This window comes from Cervus canadensis, chromosome 13 (assembly GCF_019320065.1).
Source record: "Cervus canadensis isolate Bull #8, Minnesota chromosome 13, ASM1932006v1, whole genome shotgun sequence".
Classification (NCBI taxonomy): Eukaryota; Metazoa; Chordata; class Mammalia; order Artiodactyla; family Cervidae; genus Cervus; species Cervus canadensis.
In genome coordinates this window covers 28,135,589-28,142,386 of record NC_057398.1, presented here as the reverse complement: position 1 = coordinate 28,142,386, position 6,798 = coordinate 28,135,589, and the positions used below count along the sequence as shown (strand labels likewise).

The window sequence follows — 6,798 nt, the reverse complement described above, 5'->3', positions numbered from 1 at the left end:
AAAAATATTATCGTATGATGGTGAGAGGACTTGAAATAATGCACGTTAAGTGGTTAACACAGTGCCTGGCACACAGGAAGCGCTGAACACGTAGAAGCTGCTACTTTTACATTTGAAACAGAAAACCAAGGAAAGGTTACAATGAGAGAAATTCTAAGCAGAGAGTACTGTTTTACAGAACTTCTGGATTGCTATGCGCATGCGCCTGTCCACGAGTTACGCCTAGGACAGGCACTGCGCATGCGCCGGAAGTTGCAGCCGGGAAGCCAGCGAGGTCGGTTCCGCCCGACTCTAACATGGCGGCGCCCTTTGTCTGCTCTGAAGTGCCGTCCCCGGCCTTCTCGCGGCCGTGATGCACCTCCCTCTGCGGTGGGGTCCAGGACATGGCAGGTGAGGGTCAGCAAGCACCCGGGGCCGGGGGAGTCCCAGGAGTCGGGTTGAGGCGGCGGAGGATGGGACGCGGCGGGACGCCGGGGACGGTTGTGTGGGGGAGGGGAGGGAAGTGGACTGGGACTGGAACCCGGACTGAGGGGACCCCGCACAACATGAGGGTGCGGGACAAATGGGTGGGGGACGCTGCCCGGCAAGCGGGCGGCTAGTGGGCGGGCGGACTGGACTCGCCGTCCCGGCGAGGGAGCGCGAGTCGCCTCCGGGCTGGGTGACACCCCAGCTGGTAGCATCTCTGCCCCCGCCGCCCGGCTGTCACCGCCCCTTGACCCCGCGCGCCGCTGCGGGTGGGCGTTCTGAGGCCGAGAGGTGGCGGGGTGCCCGCGCAGCTCACTTTGGCCGGCGGGGCCGGAGGACACATGCCTGTGAGGGCCTAGGAGGAGTTTGTCGTGGTGGAGACCGATACTGCCCCCGTATGAGATCATTTCATTCATTCATTCGTTCCACAGACGGTGGTTCAACTCCTGATGAGTTCTGAGGATGGAGCGAGTGGTTAAAAAGTGTAGGCTGTGGAGCCAAGCAGCTGGGTTTGAATCCTGTCTCGGTGCTTGCCAACCGTGTCCTTAGGCACGTTGGTTCCTCGCCTTCTGCCTCGGTTTTCTTATCCTTAAAGCAGGGTTGAGAATAAAACCTGCCTCCTAAAACTATTGTAAAGGTTAAATGAGATAATCGGTGTAAAGTGCTGAGAAGGCCTGCTGGCACAAAGTAAATGCTGTGTGTGCTTGTTGCTGTTGTTTTTTATATCATCGTCATCACTCAGAGCTCAGAAACTCACGTGGGAGACATACTGACATGTAGGCAATTCTGACATGATGGAAAAAAGCAGGAAACACTGCGTAGAGGCACCTCACACAGTTTAGGCAAATCCAGGAAGGCTTCTGTTCCCCAGGAAGCAGAACTGGAGGATGCTTGGAGAGTGCAGGCAGAAAAGGGGAAGAGTATTCTCAGTTGAAGATGAAATGTGTGAGAAAGCTGCCTAGGGACAGAGATGAAAGACCCTAGTGTGTGGTCTGGTCCTCAGGGGTCTTGTTTTGGGGAGGGAAAGCAGCCATGGGGCATGAGGCATCTTTAGTTTGCCAGCCACGGATCCTGTAGTGGAATTTCCCCTAGGGAAGTTTTTAAACCTAGCCGTGGACTTGCAGTTTTAGGTTAATGAGAACGCATTTAAGAATCAGATTTGTGGATTAGAAAGATCACGCTAGTGAAGACTGTATTAAAGGGAATGGGCCTGGAGGCCAGTTAAGAGGCTACTAGAACTGGGGAGGTGAGAGATGACCATGGCCTTGAGTTAGATTAGGCAGAAGGTGGGGAGAAATGTGTTGAAGGTAGACTTGACCAAAGTTGATGATGACTTAGGTGGGGGATTTAGAGGCCGGGGGAGAGGTCAGGGTTGGCTCTGAATTTTTGACTGGTGGATGGTGATGCTGCTCAGTGGGATAGGGAACAGGATAGGGAGGGGATTTAAGGAGAGAGGATATATTTTGTTTCGAACATGTCTGTTGTAAGTGCCTGTAAAACATTCAAGTGGAACTGTCCATTGGTGATCTAGCATCCATCAAAAGTCACTACAGTTGTGGGAAGGGATGTGTCCCCTGCGTGAGGGTCTGGAGTGGGAAGCACGATGTCTGGGACATCCCTGGGGAATGCTAGTGCTGTAGGACTACTTGGCCACAGCCTCATTGCCTTTGCTTATCAACCTTGTGTTACGTCTTCCGGTCAGCAGGCTTCCCCGAGTGTAGGGGGCTTTCCTGAGTGTAGGGACTGGGACTAGCTTTATTCATCTTTGTGTCCCAGCTGTCCAGCACAGGGTCTGGCAGGCAGCAGCCCAGTCACAATCCAGTGTAACATTTATTGAGCGCTGCCTTTGTGCCAGACTCTGTGCTCAGTGCTCTGCATTTGCCTGTATTTGGTGTATATAAGAGCAGCTCTTAGAATCCTGCAGGTTCTCATCAGATTTTCCACTTGGTCTTTGATTCAGGTAATGAGCTGGAGGAGGAGAGCCAAGCTGGAGTTTCCCCAGACAAACTGTCGGAACAGAGTAGCCTGGGCTACTTGGAAATCTGAGGTATGTCTGTTAAGACTCAAAGATGAAACAAACCAGGAGGTCAGTTTGTTTGTCCCTCTTCTCTAGACGCAGCGTGCTTCAACTCACCCTTTCAAGACGACTTTTTCTTTAAAGTGTACAGTAATGACAGAATCCTAGTTAGTTTGGTTGGGAGAATGTTGATAATATTGTTGTCATTTTGCTGACAAAGATCATGCTAGATTAATCCCTGGGCAGTTTTAATTAAGTGCAATCTAAAGTGCTCCAAAATATAGTGGCTGAAAGGAAATAGAAATTTATTCCTGTCCCTTAACAGTCTGGGAGTAGGTGGTCCAGAACTGGTCAGGGCAGCTCACTCTGTTCTTCGAAGTCATCCAGAAGCAAGGTTCCACTGATCATGTGGCTCTCCTTTCTCAAACCCTGGCTTCCACCTCATGGACTGAGCAGGCTGCTCTGGATCCTGCCATTGTGTGTGCACTCCGTGTGGCAGAGAGGGAAAGACAGAGTAGGGAGCACATACCCATTCCTTTTAAGGTTCTAATGTTTAAAGATACATACTTTTGTACAATCTGTCCCCAAACCCCAGCCTCTGGTGTACAACCAAAGGAGGAATCACGATTGTTCCAATGCTGGAGGGAAGCTGGCTGAGAGAACCTGTTCTGTTCCCAGTGTGACCGGATTGCTGACTCTGATGGTTAGGCCTGAGGGGTGTCCGTTCACTGGTGAGACAGGGTGGGGTGTGTCCCCTGGGCCCCTGGGACCCTAAGGCAGGCTCCTCTGGCTTTGGGTCGTTCGTGTTGCTTGGGTCCAGGGAGTCCAGGCTTGCTCACACAGCCAGTGTTTCTGTGCCTGATGTGTCAGACACTGCACTGGGGGCTCGGGTTGAGGAGATGAGGGAGATGGGTCCCGGGATCAAGGTGCTCTTAGCCACATGGGTAATCACAGTGTGGGCTTCCCAGGTGACTCAGTGGTAAAGAACCTACCTGCCAATGCAGGAGACACAGGATCAATCCCTGGGTCAGAAAGATCCTCTGGAGAAGGAAATGGCAATACCACTCCAGGATTCTTGCCTGGAGAATCCCATGGACAGAGGAGCTTGGCGGGCTACAGTCCATGGGGTTGCAAAGAGTCGAACACAACAGAACAACTAGACAACAAAAAACTGAATTTCTGGGGTATGAGGTGCTGAACTTCTAAGTCAAAGACACTTGAGCCTAACATACCTGGTCTTTATACTTACTAGCTGTGTGCCTTTGGACAAAGTACTTGACTTCTCTAAGCCTCCATTTCCTCGGGGGTGTAGTGGGAATAATGATGACCTCATGCTAGCTTTATTGGGTGGAATTATTAATGAGGTAATGCATGTAAAATGCTTTATCTAGTCTTTGAGTCCACAGTTGGTATCTAGTGTTTCTATGTGTTAATTAGGAGAGGATGACCTAACAACAACCTCTTATGAGGGTCAAGAAAGAAAGTGTGCAGAGTTGAGGAAGAAAAAAATGCTTAGGGTGGGAAAGTAACTAACGCTATCATGTCTGACCCAGTTCCTGTCCCAGACAACTGTTCACCACGTCTGTGTGTCCTCGTGCCGGGCCTTCTGTGCACATGCATGCCTGTATGTGTGTACAAGAGAGACATTTTAAAGTGTCAGGTGGCTTGATTTTGTTGCACATAAACTGAGCCTGCAGTCTAGAATGCCAAAAGGGCAGCCTCTGTGGGCAGAGCTTCAGTTTGAACAGTTTGCCACAAAAAAGACCAGGTGTCCCACTCTCTACCGTCCTGGAATTCCCCCAAGGATGGTGCCACATGGGTGGCACAGAGGTTCTCAGACCTGGTGTCTGGCAGGGTAACAGACACCACCAAAGGGCGGGACTCCAACCTCACAGGAAGCGAAAAACTCCAAGTACATTTTGTGCACAAAGCATGTTGTCCTGGAGACCATAATTTACCATAATCTACTTCATTTACCAGCCACATGTTTAAATGATTGAAATAATAGAGGTTACAAAGAGTAAGCATTTTAGCACCAAGTGATTTTAGTGTTTGCTCTGGGTGTGTGTGTTCAGTGTCAGCATAGGTGTCTGGCACTCTCAGAGGTCCTCATGGGTATCAATAGCCTAACAGTCTGAGGGCTACCTACGGTTGACCTCAATGCTGTAGTCACAGATGCATACAGAAAGCCAGGGCTCTTACATTCACACCTGCTTGTTAGGAATTGGAGAGATCAGCCTTGAGCTTCAAAGGAAGGAAGCAGAGGGCATGGTTAGAGTTGAGAGTTGCTCACTCGTGTTTAAAGAGCAGCATGCAGAGCCTCAGAGGTGACAGTTCCTGCTGAGAGTCTAGACCCAGCCTGAAAGCGGCCTTGGTGGGTTCATTGTCGCATCAAAAATGTACTCAGCTTCTGGTCTTAAAAGGTCTGGCAGTAGAACCTGTTCCCCCTACCCCACCCACCCCACTTCCTCTACTGACCCGATTCATCTAAGCAGTACCTTTCCTGTCCAGAGTAGAAGGCTCCAGGGCCCAGTGGGAAGTTGTCTCCAGCTCAGGAGCCTGAGTGGTGAAGCATTTCTCATTACTGTAGTCTCAGGGCTGGGTGGGCCCCTGTCAGGGACTTTCCTGGTTGAGTGTAACTCAAGTCAGCTGCCCAAGTTAATGCTTCAAATCATGGCCTAAAGTCAGAAGTAACATTGTTTAATTTTGTAAGTTGTCTTGTTTAATATTGAGTAGATACAAAAGAATATATACCACCTGAAGGATAATCTTACAAGGAGCACCCATATACCCATCACCTCCTTTACACTAAAGAATGTTACATTACCTTTGAAGTGCCCCTCCCTGATCCTGTCCTCTCCCTCCCCAGCGTAATCACTGGATTTGGCATTTACTGTGTCCATGCTTTTCTTTTCTTTTCTTTTTTAGTGTTTTTTCTTTTTTGGCCCCATGACTTGTGGGATCTTAGTTCCCTGACCAGGGATTGAATCCAGGCCATGGCATTGCAAGTGCCAAGTCTTAACCACTGAGTCGCCAGGGAATTCCCATCTCTTGCTTTTCTTTATAGTTTTACCACATGTGTTTGTGTTGCTAAGCAATGTTATTAGTTAATTTTGCATGATTTTGAACTCAGTACATTATCTTGTTTTTTTCAGTGATCTAAATTTTTTGCTTAACATGTGTTCTTGAGATTAATCCATGTTGTATATAGGTGTATTTCATTTTCACTGGTGAGTTATGTTCCGTTGTATGAGAATTTACATATCCTTTCTATTGTTGATGGACATTTGTTTTCAGTATTTTGCTGAGACAGACAGTGATACGGTGACCATTCCTGGGGCACGCGTATGCAGCCTATCAGCATACACCCCAGGGAGGAGGACCGAATCCTAGGGTATGTGCATCTTCAGTTTGACTAAATACAGTGATACCAAGTCATTTCCAGAGTGGTTTCCCCAGTTTACTCAGCTGGCAGTTCTGCCTGCTTCACATCCTCCGAACAATGGTATCATCAGATTTAAGACTTTATACTAATGTGTTGGAAGCTCAGTGGTACCGCACGTGGTCTTGATTTGCATCTTCATGGTTATTAGTGGGTTGAGCATCTTTTCATGCACTAATGGATCATTCAGTTTTCAGCTTCTCTGAAAAAATGACTTAAATCTTTCTGCTCATTGTTTTATTATATGGAAACTTTTTTTCTCCTTGTTTTTTTTGTTTTGATACTAATCATTTGTCAGTTAGATGTGTTGAAACTATCCACTTCCAGTTTGTGGCTTGTCTTGTCACTCTAGTTTATTTTTAATGAATAGAAATTCTTAGTTTTAATGTCATTTATTGACTTTTTCTTAATAGTTAGCACTTATTTCTTTTTAAGAACTTTCTCCCTGCTTCAGGTTTATAAAGGTATTTCCCCGTGTATTGTCTTCCAGATGTTTTATGATTCTTACCTTTTACTCAAAGCTCTTTTTTTTTTTTTTTTTACTCAAAGGTCTTTAGTCTGTTCGTAATAATTTTTGTATATGGTTTGAGATAGGAGATAAGTTTTTCCTTTTTTTAAATAAACACATCAGATTAAGCCTGTACTATGTATTGAAAAAATACATTCCTTTCTTGTGGATCTTTAAAGTCAGCAGTAACCACTATCGTACATCAAGTGTCCACAAATGTATGGGCCTATTTCTGGGCTCTTTACCATCTATCTCTGTCTGTGTGCCAATATCCCACCGATTTAATTTCTCAGTTCTTTTACTTTTTTTTTCTATTTTTTGTTTATGTATTTGGCTGCACCAGGTCTTAGATGCAGCACACAGAAT

The 6,798-nt window shown here is 47.2% G+C and overlaps 1 protein-coding gene across 2 annotated transcripts in view; it reads left to right on the top strand.

The window, feature by feature from the left end:
- Nucleotides 1-264: 264 nt before the first annotated feature.
- The window catches only part of ZBTB17 (zinc finger and BTB domain containing 17), a 29,833-nt gene continuing 23,299 nt past the window's right edge, over nt 265-6,798 (top strand). For both annotated transcript variants that reach the window (XM_043485895.1, XM_043485894.1), the window contains exons 1-2: nt 265-390; nt 2,426-2,512. The gene's annotated coding sequence lies outside the window, so the exon portion shown is untranslated. The remainder of the gene's footprint in view (nt 391-2,425; nt 2,513-6,798) is intronic.